The sequence below is a fragment of the Schistocerca nitens genome, chromosome 7 (assembly GCF_023898315.1).
Source record: "Schistocerca nitens isolate TAMUIC-IGC-003100 chromosome 7, iqSchNite1.1, whole genome shotgun sequence".
In the NCBI taxonomy this organism is placed as follows: Eukaryota; Metazoa; Arthropoda; class Insecta; order Orthoptera; family Acrididae; genus Schistocerca; species Schistocerca nitens.
In genome coordinates, this window is record NC_064620.1 from 46,488,062 (window position 1) to 46,503,618 (window position 15,557).

Genomic DNA, 15,557 nt, shown 5'->3' on the forward strand with positions numbered 1-15,557 from the left:
TACAGGTAAACCACTCTTTTCTAAAATTCTCGCAATAAACCGAAGTCGATCGTTTGGCTTCCATTCCAATTCATATCACTTTGCAACGTTGCGTTCAGATATTTAAACAACTTGACTGTATTAAGCGGTACACTAGCAATACTGTATCCGAACACTACACATTGGTTCTTTCTACTCATCTGCATTAATACACTTTTCCACAGTTAGAGCCATTCATCACAAGAACGAGAAATTTCGTCTAAGTCATATCGTATCTTCCTACACTCAACTTCGACACCTTACCGCACGTAACAGCATCATCATCAAACAACCACAGACTGCTGCCCACCTTATCCGCAAAATCATTTATGAATACAGAGAACACTAGCCGTCCTATCACACTTACATGGGGCGCTTCTGATGATATGCTTGTCAGAAAACAAGAAATCAAAGAGAAGCCTTGAAGGGAAAGAGGATACCGAATAGAAATCTTGGGCCTTTTTAAGAGACGACTTAAGAAAAAAACGTTAGGTTGAAGTTTAATTTGCGTTCTCTGACAATTACGTTTCTTGAAGTTTATGTACCTTTTTATTATTATGAAATTTTGTTGACTTATTTATATAAAGCCTATAAATGTTTTCTCAAGAGGTAATTCTGAAATTCTGACTGTAAGCTGAGAAAAGGAGCGAAGTGTTTGGAATTTTGCATGACTTTTATATTATATTTACAGAATTACTATTAACAATTATTAAAATTCTCTATATTCGGAATATTTAAAAACTATCATGAGAGGGGCTTACTATAGACAAAGAGATTAAAAAAGGAAAATTTTGTAGAAACCTCTTCTATATTTTCTGAGAAAAAATTAGTTTTCAAAAATATAATTTTTAAATTCCATAAAAAATTAAATATGTATAATCCAAAGAAACAGTACATATGTTAATTTCATGTAAAACATGGTAAAAAATTTCATTGCCATGTCTTCAATATTGTAGATTCGATGCGTCTTTTAAGTAGAGTGTGTTTTCCACGAATGTCTCACCCTCAAACATGTACTATATTACAAGTGAGACATATGAGGTGGGGCAATAAAGTAATGAGACTGATTTTCTTTGCAAGATGTGGAAACCGTGCACACTTGCGTAGGCACAATATCTTTGACCTTGGTCTATAAGCTACATCTAGTCCACGCATCACATAGATGTAACTGCTCAGTCATGAGTTGTGCTGTAATAAGTTAACATGTGTTTGTGTCTCTCGTCACGGAAATGGAACCGCATAATATTGCGAAACGGTATGCCATTTCTTTTTGCATGAAATTGGGTGAAAATGCGACGACAACTTACGGTAAGCCTCAGATGGCTTTTGGAGAGGACGTTATATCAAGAGCTCAAGTTTTTCGTTGGCATAAAATGTTTAGTGAAGGCAGAACGAATATTGAAAATGAAGACCGCAGTGGACGACCATCAACCTCACGGACGGATGTCAGCTTGGTCAGGGTGCGTGAACTCGTACGAAATGATCGAATATTATCCGTGAAAATCATTGCAGAAGAACTGAACATCAACGGTTCGTCTAATAACCACTGAAGATCTTGGTATGGGAAAGATTTGCGCAAAAATGGTCCCCAAAAATCTCACACCGCAACAGCAAGAAACACGGAAAAATGTGGCAACCGATCTGTTAGAGCAAACGAAAATCAATCCAGAATTGTTGAGCCGTGTTATCACTGGTGATGAAAGTTGGTTTTTTCAGTACGATCTAGAGACAAAACGCCGAAGTTCGCAATGGTGCTCAAAGGGGTCACCCAGACCAAAAAAAGCTCGCTTGTCAAAGCTAAAAGTGAAATGCATGCTTGTGTGCTACTTTGATTCCAAGGGGATTCTACATACAGAGTGGGTGCCTCCTGTACATACAGTTAACCAACATTACTACAAAGTAGTTTTAGAAAGACTTCGTAAAAGAGTTCTTCGTGTCCGTGCCAACATTGCTGATAATTGGCTTCCGCATCACGATAATGCGCCATCCCATATTGGTCTGTCAGTACAGCAATTTTTTACCTCAAAACAAATTTCAGTACTACCACAGCCACCTTATTCACCAGATATCGCTCTGTGCGACTTTCTTCTATTTCCAAGAGTCAAAACGGCGGTCAAGAGACACCATTTTCAAACAACACAAGATGTCCAAAAAGCAGAGACGAGTGTCTTGGAGGATATTACAGAAGTTGAGGGGTGCAGAAATGTTACTATCAATGACAGATGCGCTGGAAAAAGTGTGTGCAATGAGAAGGGAACTACTTTGAAGGAGACAACACTAACCTAGACTAAAACGGCAAGCAGCATTTTTTTTTTCACGCCAGTCTCATTTCTTTATTGTCGCACCTCGTACACAGTTGAGCCAAAACATTATGACCATCTGCTTAATAGCTTGTTTGTCCATCTACGGAATGAAATGCGGTTCTGCGTGTCAGGGAGCAAACACTTAGACCGTAGGTTGTGGCATCAGGCGTCTACTCACAGGTCACGTAATTCATGTACATAACGGATCGCTGATTTGCGTGCTCGCTGGGGCGCTCGATGACGACCCAGATGGGTTCCATAGGGTTAACGTCAGGCGAATTTGGTCGCCGAGAATTTAATGTGAGTTCACTATAGTGCTCCTCAAACCACCATAGTACGATTACGGCTCTGAGAGATGGTGTTTGTACTGCCGAAAGATGACACCGCAGTGGGTGGAGACATAAAGCATGGTGGGATGCAGGTGGTTCACACCTGTCAGTGTGTCTTCGATTATTACAACATCCCATGCAAGCGTAGGAGAATGTCTCCCATAGCATAATACTGCTCCCGCCAGTCTCCATACGCGGCGTGCTGCTCGTTTTGAGCCGCCGTTCTCCTCGATGACGGCGTTTGTGGAGACGATCATCAACCCATTGTAGCAAAAATATGATTCACGATAAGAAACGACACGTTTCAATGGCTCCAACTTTCCCGTGCTCATTGCAATAGTAGTTGACGATGTCGTTGGGTGAACAGGTCAACACGAAGGGGTGATCTTCTGCACAGCTCCATGTTCAACAATGTAGGTTGGGCGGTGTGTTCTGAAACGCTTTTGCGTGCACCAGCATTTTGGTCTTTCGGCAGAGATGCCACAGATCACAATCCATCCATCTTTACAGAGCACACAAGCCTCCGAACCCCACCTTTTGTGGGGAGTCGTGGACGTCCAACCAATTATCGTCTAGTAGTAGTTACGCTTTCCTACCTCCTTTCGTAGATGCTCACAGCTGCAGCACGTGAACATTTGACTGTCTTCGCCGTTTTTGAGGTACTTGTTCAAAGGACCTACTTAATAATTATATTCCCTTTGTCAGAGTGGCTGTTCTCAATGGCTTTCCCCGTTTTCTCTAGGCTGATCCCTCGTCCGTGTCTGCTCCACTTACATACTTTAGCCCGCAACGCCACCAGGCGGCACCGAACGTCGCGGTGGACAGAGCTCCTAATATTTTGGCTTATCAGTGTATGTTGCGACGTAAATGCTAAGTAAAACAACAGTACTTACACCATGTAAAATTGTAGGAAACCACAGCGATTCAAATAAAGCTACTGATTTACACGACATGCAGTTGGAAGACGGCTGATTTGATCACAGTGCCCTCGGTAACAATTCCACGTGTAACTTACCCAGTCCTTGTTGAAGGCATTTGACTCAGTCGAAGAAGCATTATTCTTTCCAAGTAAAAACTGTATACAGTTCGTTGCTATTGGCCGCAGCATTGTATTATCTCTTGCTCTTCTTCCCTTGAATACTGAACAATATCTGTGTGTCTGATGTAATTTTTTCTTATGAGTAATGAGTATCCTGACTGATTTGATGAGGACCGTCACGAATTCCTTTCGTGTACCAACCTCTTCATCTCGGAGAAGCATTTGCATCCTATGTCCTCAGTTATTTTTTGGCAGTATCCCAATCTCTGTCTTCCTCCACATTTTTTTATTTTCGCTCTAGAGCTCCCACAAGTTCCATGGACATTAATCCCTGATGTCTTAACATGTGTCCTATCGTCCTATCCCTTACTCTTGTTAGGTCTTCCCTACGTTATTTTTCTCGCCAATTCTGTACAGAACCTCTTCATTCCTAACCTGTTCTGTATAATTAATTTTCAATAGTCTTCTGCAGCACCACGTCTCAAACTAATCGATTATCTTTCGTTCCTGTCTCTCAGTAGTCCACGATTCACTAACATACACGCATCAAATAAATCTCTGCATCACCCCGGTTCCCAGAACTCCTGAAGATAGACGTTTACTGTGGATATTGTATCACAGACATCGTTCCTTTGACTGTTCAGAAGTGTCACTAAATCCGCCCAAAGATGTAAACAACCATGCATGAGAAGCGCGTATTAGATGCAGGCGCTCCGACAGCCGATCAGTTCCAGTCATTCCATCAGGAAGGAGGTTCACGGCTCGTGTTGTCTGTAGTTCAAAAATGCCTAGACTGTCAATACCGTGGTTCGATTGCATCCGCATTGTTACTTTGTGCCAGGAAGGGCCCTCAATAAGGGAAGTGTCCAGGCGTCTCGGAGTGAACCAAAGCGATGTTGTTCGGACATGGAGGAGATACAAAGAGACAGGGTCGAAAAGAAGCCTCGCTCAGGCCGCCCAAGGGCTACTACTGCAGTGGATGACCGCTACCTACGGATTGTGCCTCGGAGAAACCCTGACAGGAACGCCACCATGTTGAATAGCGCTTTTCGTGCAGACACAGAACGTCGTGTTACGACTCAAACTGTGCGCAATAGGCTGCATGATACGCAACTTCACTCCAGACGTCAATGGCGAGGTCCATCTTTGCAACCACGACACCATGCAGTGCGGTACACATGGGCCCGACAACATGCCGAATGGACCGCTCAGGATTGGCATCACGTTCTCTTCACCGATGAATGTCGCATATGCCTTCAACCAGACAATCATCGGAGACGTGTTTGGAGGCAACCTGGACAGGCTGAACGCCTTAGACGCAATGTCTAGCGAGTGCAGCAAGGTACAAATGGTTCAAATGGCTCTAAGCACTAACATCTAAGGTCATCAGTCCCCTAGACTTAGAACTATTTAAACCTAATGACATCACACACATCCATGCCAGAGGCAGGATTCGAACCTGCGACCGTAGCAGCAGCGCGGTTCCAGACTAAAGCGCCTAGAACCGCTCGGCCACATCGGCCAGCGCAGCATGGTACAGGTTCCCTGCTGTTTTGGGGTGGCATTATGTGGGGCCAACGTATGCCACTGCAGGTCATGGAATGCGTCGTAACGGCTGTACGATACGTGAATGCCATCCTCCGACCGATAGCGCAACCATATCGGCAGCATATTGGCGAGGCATTCGTCTTCATGGACGATAGTAAGCGCCACCATCGTGCAGATCCTGTGAATGACTTCCTTCAGGATAATGACATCTCCCGACTAGAGTGGCCAGCATGTTCTCCAGACATGAACCGTATCGAACATGCCTAGGATACATTGAAAGGGGCTGTTTATGGACGACGTGACCCGCCAAACACTCTGAAGGATCTACGCCGAATCGCCGTTAGGAATGGGACAATCTGGACCAACAGTACCTCGGTGAACTTGTGGATAGTATGCCACGACGAATACAGGCATGCATCAGTGCAAGAGGACGTGCTACTGGGTATTAGAGGTACCAGTGTGTACAGCGGTCTTGACCATCACCTCTGAAGGTCTCCTTGTATGGCGGTACAACATGCAATATGTGGTTTTCATGAGCAATAAAAAGGGCGGAAATGATGTTTATGTTGGTCACTATCCCAATTTTCTATACAGGTTCCTGAACTTTCGCAACCGAGGTGATGCAAAACGCTCTTTTATGTGTGTACAATAATGTGGTCCAAACGTATATACTTAGTAATTTCTTCCTCAAACTAAGTCCTGTGTTTAATACTAGTCGACTTCTTTTGGCCAAGAATGACATTTTTCCATGTTCAAGTCTGGTTTTTATGTCCTCCTTGCTTCGTCCGTCATTGGTTATTTTGCTCCCAAGGTGGCATGATTCCTAATTTCTTCCATTTCGTGATCATCAGTTTTGATGTTAAGCTTCTATTTTCATGTGTGCTACTTCTTATTATTTTTATTATTTTCGTGTTTCTTCGGTTTTCTCTCAGTCCATATTTTGTACCTACTCATTGGACTGTTCTTTCTATTCAACACGTGATGACACTTTCACTCCGGACAGCAATGTAAAGAGCGAATCTTATTTATATGCTTTCAACCTGAATTTCAATCCCACTCTTGAATCTTTTACTTCTGACTTTGCTTCTTCGATGTATAGACTGAATAGTAACGGTGAGAGACTACATCCTTGTCATTTCCCCTTTTCAATCTGAGCACTTTGTTCCTGATCTATTAGTTCTGTTGAACTATACTGGCTATTTGTAAATATCATACGTTAGCCCTCTTTCCATATAGCTTACTCTTATTTTTATCAGTAATCAAACGTCTTGAGTCCTTTTACATTGTCGAAGAACTTTTTCCAGGTCACCATATCCTGTGAACATTTCTGATTTTTCTTCACTTTTGCTTCCATCAGGACTGCCTTGATGGTGTCTCAAACTAATCGACATCAAACAGACCTCCAATTTCCTGATGGTGGTGGGGGTTTGTGTAGGGCCCTCAACAAAGAGGTTATTGGCTCCCGCAGTCAACTGATGGGAGATGAATGTGGTTAAAAGGTTGCCACAGACAGTAATCTTCAGATATCCTAGGACGCTCTCTCTCCCTCACCCGCACTTTCACACAGAACACCAAAAAATGTATGCCTCAAGGCAGTTTGTGTACAAAATACAGAGAGTGTAACTACACTAAATCTAAAATAGTGTAAATGGGAGGCGTGCTGGTTGAGCAAATTTCCTGTATATTATTACTGTCAGCAACTTGGATCCATGATGTCTTAAGATCTTGTACGATAGTTCTGGAACTTAATTGCTCTTGACATCTTGGGAATTGTGTAGATTTTTTTCGAGAGTCCCATAGATTCTACTGACCAACTTTATTAGTCGTTTGGTTGCCACTTCTCGCAATGATGATAGAAATTCCGCTGTAATGTCGTCTATTCTTTCTGTGTTATCTGATCTCGAGTCTTCTAAACCACTTTTAAATTCCGATTCTAATCCGTATGTCTTCCGTATGACTGCCATTTCTTCTTCTTCCAGGTCATTAGACAATTTCTTTGGCCGGTCGTAGTGGCCGTGCGGTTCTGGGCGCTACAGTCTGGAGCCGAGCGAGCGCTACGGTCGCAGGTTCGAATCCTGCCTCGGGCATGGATGTGTGTAATGTCCTTAGGTTAGTTAGGTTTAATTAGTTCTAAGTCAGGGCTTAACAACTGGCCGGTTTTGAGCGCGAGTACTCGCGTCTGCTCAGGCACGTGCTCGCGAGCAGGTGCAAGGTCGTGGAGTAGGGAGGGAGGGGAGGGAGGGGAAATGCGCGCGCACGTTTGAATAGGGCCGCAGCTTGCCTATTGAAATCGCGATGACTGTGTAACGTTTAAAGTATTACGATCAGCTCTAACAGTCACTTCGCTGGTTAAGAATCATGTCAACTTGCTGTTGTGTAACCCCAACCATGCCTCCGCAGTTGGGAGGAATTGTATCTGTTTACAGAAAAAGATGGTGTTGCAAAATGTTTAGTATGTTACAAAACGCTGAATTCTTTTCGGAAATTTAATTTGCAGCGACATTATATGTCGTACCACGCGAAAGACTACGGAAGTGGAAAATGTGATGTACCAGATCGTGCACAGTAAGTTATTAAACTTAAAAGAAAGCTATCCGAAGAAGATCTGGACGACGAAGAAAAATAAACTGAGGCAGCTCTCAGAGTGAGTTACAAAATTGCTTACAAAATCCCTGCGCCCCTTCACTGATGGCGATTTAATAAAAGAATGTTTGGTAGTTGCAGCGGAACATTTGTGTCCATCTCAAGTTGAACAGTTTTGGATTTGCCATTATCTAACATGACTATTATGCGTCGCATACAGGACATATCAGGCGACGTCCAGAGGCAGCTTGCAAATATCTGTAAAGATTTTATGGCTTATTCGATAGCTCTGGACGAAAGTGTTGATATCACTGGAACAGCGCAACTTGCCATATTTATTAGAGGTGTTAAAAGAGATCTTCAGGTGAGGAAGGAGCTCCTCGATGTAGTAGCCATGAAGAAAACTACAACCGGAGGTGATATTTTAAGTAGTATTGAAGAAAGTGTTGAAAATATAGGATTGTCGTGGAATTCTTTAGTTTCAGTGTCTACAGACGGTGCACCAGCGATGACAGGGAAAAAATCAGGTTTCGTTGCGCTGTTGAAGGAGAAAATGCAAAAACTGACCATGCCGAATGAAATATGGGGCGTTTACTGTGTGATCCACCGGGAAAACGTATGTGCAAAGAGTATCACTCTAAAAAATGTAATGAGTGTTGTTGTTCGTACAACCAATTATATAAGGAAGCATGGGCTACAACACAGGCAATTTAAAAGCTTTCTTGAGGATGTAGAAAGCCAGTGTGGCAGCCTGCCTTATTACAGCGAGGTCCGCTGGCTTAGTCGTGGCGAATTATTAAATCGATTTTTTTGCCTATTAGATGAGATAAATATGTTCATGGAAATAAATAACATGTGTGTTCCTGAATTGAAAGAGCCTTCATGGAAATGTGATCTCGCATTATTAGCAGATTTAACTAGCCATTTGAATGCTTTGAACATTTCACTACAAGATAAAGATCTGCTAATTACTCATTTCATAGATCGAATACGAGCTTTTAAAATGAAATTGACACATTTGGGTGAGTCAGCTGGAAACTGGAAATCTAGCTCATTTTCCTTAATTATCATCCATGCAAAATGTTCACAAAGACTGTGAACGTTATTCCCATAGTTTAGTTGCCCTTAAGGAAGAATTTGATCAACGCTTTCAAGATCTGACAGCACTAGACAGTGATTTTGATCTATTCTCCTCTCCATATTCAGCGAATATTGAAGAGATTCGTCCTGAGCTGCAACTAGAAATTATTGACCTGCAGTGTGACAGAGAATGGTTCAAATGGCTCTGAGCACTATGGGACTTAACATCTTAGGTCATCAGTCCCCTAGAACTTAGAACTACTTAAACCTAACTAACCTAAGGACAGCACACACATCCATGCCTGAGGCAGGATTCGAACCTGCGACCGTAGCAGTCGCGCGGTTCCGGACTGAGCGCCTAGAACCGCGAGACCACCGCGGCCGGCAGTGACAGAGAATACAGAGACAAATGTCAGAACAAGAAAACCATTTTGGAATTCTACAGACACTTTCCTCAGGATAGATTTCCTCGTTTGCACAAACTGGCGGCTACAATAATATCAATGTTCGGTTCCACGTATGTTTGTGAACAACTGTTCTCTGCAATGGAATGTAACAAGACGCGCCTGAGAAACGCATTGTCTGATCAAAATTTAAACTGCACACTGCGCCTACGATGCACAAGAACAATTACTCCGAACATAGACGCAATTGTAAAGGGCAAAAAGTACAAGATAACCGAGAATCTCACACTTCAGTGACACCTTTTATTGTGTAATAGTTCACAAATTAATACGAATGTAGAGGCATACACTAAGCTACTAAAATTATGTGGCACGTGTACATTCTCCTATATTTGTTTCAATTGTCGCAGTAACAATTCGTGAGTGATATCCCTGCAGGTGGCTGCGGATTTACATTGACTGGCGGCAGCTGTTGTGTGCCCCACGTGACTCTCCCCACTCTCCGCTCTGGTCCGGTAGTGGGGGTAGCGTACTCGCGCTGCTCCGTGCTCGCGCCTTGCTGCTCACAGCTTGCTCCGCGAGCACGTATGTTGTGAAGCCGTGTTCTAAGTTCTAGGCGACTGATGACCCCAGCAGTTAAGTCGCGAAGTGCTCAGAGCCATTTGAACCATTTGAACAATTTGTTTCCCTTTCAGTGCACTCTTTTCACTTACTGTATTGATGTACTTAACAGATATTTTCATTACGTCGTAGCCGCGTGGGGTAGCCGCGCCTTGCCGCGGTTCGCACGGCTCCCACCGTCGGAGATTCGAGTCCTCCCTCGGGCATGGGCGTGGGTGTTGTCCTTAGCATAAGCTAGTTTAAGTTAGATTAAGTAGTGTGTAAGCCTAGTGGTCGATGACCTCAACAGTTTGGTCCCATAGCAACTTACCAGAAGTTTCCAATTTTCTTTTTCATTACATCGTACTAACGATTAGTAATTTATCCTGCTTCACTGACAGAGCTATACTTGCATCCTTCTTGTCTCCGTAACTTACGAGTTAGTAGTGGGTTTGCTCCACTCACGTACATATACACTGACGGAAAAGGATCGAAATACCAAGAACGAGTTGTGTGACATGAACGGAACTTGTTAGGCCTGTTTCTACACCTGAAATATGAGTAACGCTAGTGGAGCTACTGGGGAATACTAATCAGATTTGCTTTAAATACACGTGTAACGGTCGTGAGCGTTAGTTGCCTTTGAGACTGGAAGTGGTGAGTTGATGCTGGGCAAGAATGTCTTTAGCGCGACAAAGACGCCCATATCAAAACCTCACTGAGTTTGAACGAGGTCGTGTAATGGGGCTATGAGAAACTGGATGCTCCTTCTGCAATATAGCAGAAAGTCTTGGCAGAATTGTAGCCACTGTACATGGTTGCTGCCAAAGGGGTCATGTGAATGGACGGACGTCAGAAAACCGGGATTCAGATGGCCACTATCGAGACAAGAGACCAACGTATTCAGCGTATGGCTCTGGCACGTCTTACCGCATCTGCAGCAGCAATTTGACAGACAGTCGGCACCGCAGTGACACAACGAACTTTTATCTATCGCTTATTTCAAGGACAGCTCCAAGCAAGAAGCCCCGTAGCGTGCATCCCACTGACCCCAAACCACCGCCATTTGCGACTTCAGTGGTGTCAAGCGAGAACTCACTGGAGGACAGGGTCGAGGTCTGTTGTATTTTCTGATGACACCTGTTTCTGCCTCGGGGCCAGTGATGGTCGTGTGTTGGTTAGAAGGAGGCCGGTTGAGGACTTGCACCCGACCTGCCTGCGCTCTAGACACTTTGGACCTACAGCTGGAGTTATGGTCCAGGGTGCGATTTCGTATGACAGCAGGAGCACTCTCTTGGTTATCCCTCACAGGCTGGCTGCAAATTGGTACGTCAGCCTGGTGATTCAACCTCTTGTGTTGCCATTCACCAACAGCAGTCAAAAATGGTTCAAATGGTTCTGCGACTTAACTTCTGAGGTCATCAGTCGCCCAGAACTTAGTACTAATTAAACCTAATTAACCTAAGGACATCACACACATCAATTCCCGAGGCAGGATTCGAACCTGCGACTGTAGCGGTCGCTCGGTTCCAGACTGTAGGGCCTAGAACCGCACGGCCACTCCGGTCGGAGAACAGAATTCCAGGAGGTATTTTCGACCAGGATAGTGCTCGCCCACATACCTCTGTTGTAACCCAACAAGCTCCGTAGAGTGTCGACATGTTGCCTTCACCTGCTCGATCACCACATTTCTCCAAACGAGCACATATGGGATATCATCGGACTGAAACTCCAGCGTCGTCCACAAAGAGTCATCCCTCTACACCTATCAAGTGCAACGGGCACAGACTTCAGTCCCACTAACTGACATCAGGCACAATGCTTGGACGTTCGCGCGTTTACATTCGCCACTCAGGCAGTTACATATGTTATTTCTATTTTATTTTTTTCCTTTGTCGTGTGACTAGGGCCTCCCGTCGGGTAGACCGTTTGCAGGGTGCAAGTCTTTCGATTTGACGCCTCTTCGCTACTTTCGCGTAGATGGGGATGAGATGATGATGGTTAGAACAACAAAACACCCAGTCTCTGAGCGGAGAAAATCTCGGACCCCGTCGGGAATCGACCCCGGGCCCTTAGGCTGACCAGTCAGCTACCGGGGGCGAACACATATGTTATTAATGTACCAGTATTTCACATTTGCAATGGCTTATTTCTTGCTTACATTATCCTATGGTATTGAAATGTTTATCTTAAATATATTACGTAGACAAATGTGCTCTCGAAATATCATTATTCTACACCGATTACTTTATGACACTGCGATATTTTCCGTCGGTGTATCTGCCTTTCTTCCACATTCTCGTACTGTTCTTGTTGTGGTCTTCACTCCAGAGACTGGTTTGATGCAGCTCTCCATGCTACTTTATCCTGCGCAAGCTTCTTCATCTCCCAGTACCTACTGCAACCTACATCCTTCTGAATCTGTTTATTGTTTTCATCTCTTGGTCTCCCTCTACGATTTTTACCCTCCACTCTGCCCTCAAATTCTAAATTGGTGATCCCTTGATGCCTCAGAATATGTCCTACCAACCGATCTCTTCTTCTAGTCAAGTTGTGCCACAAATTCCTCTTCTCTCCAATTCTGTTCAATAACTCCTCATTAGTTATGTGATCTACCTATCTAATCTTCAGCATTCTTCTGTGGCACCACATTTCGAAAGCTTCTATTCTCTTCTTGTCCAAACTAGTTATCGTCCATGTTTCACTTCCATACATGGCTACGCTCCATACTTTCAGAAACGACTTCCTGACACTTAAATCTATACTCGATGGTAACAAATTTCTCTTCTTCAGAAACGCTTTCCTTGCCATTTCCAGTCTGCATTTTATATCCCCTCTACTTCGACCATCATCAGTTATTTTGCTCCCCAAATAGCAAAACTCCTTTACTACCTTAAGTGTCTCATTTCCTAATCTAATTCCCTCAGCATCACCCGACTTAATTCGACTACATTCCATTATCCTCGTTTTGCTTTTGTTGATGTTCATCTTATATCCTCCTTTCGAGACACTATCCATTCCGTTCAACTGGTCTTCTGTCCTTTGTTGTCTATGACAGAATTACAATGTCGTCGGCGAACCTCAAAGTTTTCACTCCTTCTCCATGGATTTTAATTCCTACTCCGAATTTTTCTTTTTTTTTTTCCTTTACTGCTTGCTGAATATACAGATTGAATAACATCGGGGATAGGCTACAACCATTTCTCACTCCCTTCCCAACCACTGCTTCTCTTTCATTCCCCTCGACTCTTATAACTGCCATCTTGTTTCTGTAAAAATTGTAAATAGCGCATTCTCGTACTATCATGACGTAAACACCCTGCATAATCTCTCATTCCAGTCACGTGTGCCGTCCTGGTTACCGGGTAATTTGGGAACAGTGCGTCATTCTTAAATTACAAGTAGTGTTTCTGGTCGGGGCGCGTGCTGCGCGACGTAATAAGACGGCCTCCGGCAGCAAATTGTCAAGAAGGAAGCCCTGATGAATAACGCGGGGTGACCTCTCGCTGCGGGGCGTGTAATGAAGGAGCACGTAGCCGCCGCATTGGCACACAATACGCACCGTGATGAGATGTGGCACGCACCCTGCGTTCTGAAGAGGGATGCGCAGAAAGAAGGCCAAGTCACCGCCGGTCAGAGCCGGCCCATCTCTCTTATCCGCTCCGAGGCCTCCCGCCGCTATCCCCCCCCTCCACCATCTACATCGTACACGACAACCTAAGCTGACGTAACCTAAATGAGACTCTGTTAGCAACACGACATTCTTACGCCACAGAGAGACGTGTGGATATTGTCTGGAGTCAAACAACAGGAAGGTCACACTTTTGTATCCCGCCTGGTAGGCGGCGCGTAGGTCTGCTCCTGTAAACTGAAGGGTAGGCCGACTGTAGGAAGGGAGTAGGAGCAGGAAAAGGTGAAAATCTCTGGGTACTGCTCTTAGAAATGGTTTTACTAGCTCACTATACAATAACTTGAATTCATAAACTCTAACTTATGGCTGAGACGAGCCCGTAGGTGCGAAGCTGGATGTATCAATGCTCAAAAAAGTTGCACAGGCAAAATCTTTAGTCGCTCGCCCACTATGAAATAGAAACATTGTTGCTTGGTGGTCTACTCGGAATAAAATGGGTAGAATCTGGAGCGGCGCTCGTAGAGCTGCACAGCGCTGGCTAGAGGGCGCTGTGCCGGCCGGAGTGGCCGGCGGTTCTAGGCGCTACGGTCTGGAACCGCGAGACCGCTACGGTCGCAGGTTCGAATCCTGCCTCGGGCATGGATGTTTGTGATGTCCTTAGGTTACTTAGGTTTAAGTAGTTCTAAGTTCTAGGGGACTGATGACCTCAGATGTTAAGTCCCATAGTGCTCAGAGCCATTTTGAGAAGGCGCTGTCGTCGATGTCGGTGTCGTAGTGCCAACCTAAGAAATTGTACCTACGCCGTGGCATCGTAGCTATCGATACCACACACACATTTTTCTGAATGTTTCCAGTACCATTTATTCATATAGATACACACCGCTAACCAGTACAAAATGGTTCAAATGGCTCTGACCACTATGGGACTTAACATCTGAGGTCATCAGTACCCCCAAAACTTAGAACTACTTAAACCTAAGTAACCTAAGGACATCACACACATCCATGCCCGACGCAGCATTCGAACCTGCGACCGTAGCGGTGGCGCGGTTCCAGACTGAAGCGCCTAGGGCCGCTCGGTTACTGCGGCCGGCGCTAACGAGTACAAGTAGAGCACCAAGGAGGATAGCAAATAACAAGGTTTTCGTCATTCTGCGTATGTGATATAGGAGGAAGAATACATGATGAAATTTGTAGGTAGAATGAGGGTCTGCATAGTGATATGTTTAGTACACAGAGCTGCCGCCTGAGACAACAACAAGTTGAATGAAGCTTTGATGACGGATACGGGTATGACGTTACATGCTGTCCGTCAGCCGCTATGGCTGACAAATGGTGCTGTGCCAGTATCTCGGCAATACGTGGCAAGATCTTATCGATGGCTGACAGATATGGAGGACGTGCTTGCCATTTGTAATGGTCCGCCTGGTCGTAGATATTGCTAATTGCTGTAATCGCACTATTTCACTCCAATTTACGGAGCTTGTTAGCACTTGATGTTAGGTTGGCGCCATTAAAATGTATTGTATTGTAGTAATCGCTGCTGCTTGTTGGATCGCTGCTGTGTCTCGATGTTGATGCTGGCTCTAAATCTGGTTGTCTAGGGTAAACACATGAGGTCCCGTGTTTTTCATGTGCTTTTGATGATAAAGAACGAGCGAAACCAACACATATGTAAACATCAAACATTTATTACTTTGGTGGCCATATTAATTCCACTGTCCACCAAAGACCATAACACAACACAAAGTAGTACTTCGTTTACATGTTCTTTGCATTGTTTTTCCATCCCAAACAATAACACAGAAACACTTCACCAAAGTGACATTCCGACTGCCTCCCGACCCTCCTTGCTGCTTGTATTTATAACATTGTCAAAGAACTACTAAAAAGAGATATAGTTTATAAGTCACATGTACATCTGTTATCATAATTTGTGCAGAAAAGTTATTAATTTGCATCGAGTGACATAATTTAACATGTTATTAAAATGACAGACAGATTTGTTGACTTGACAGAATA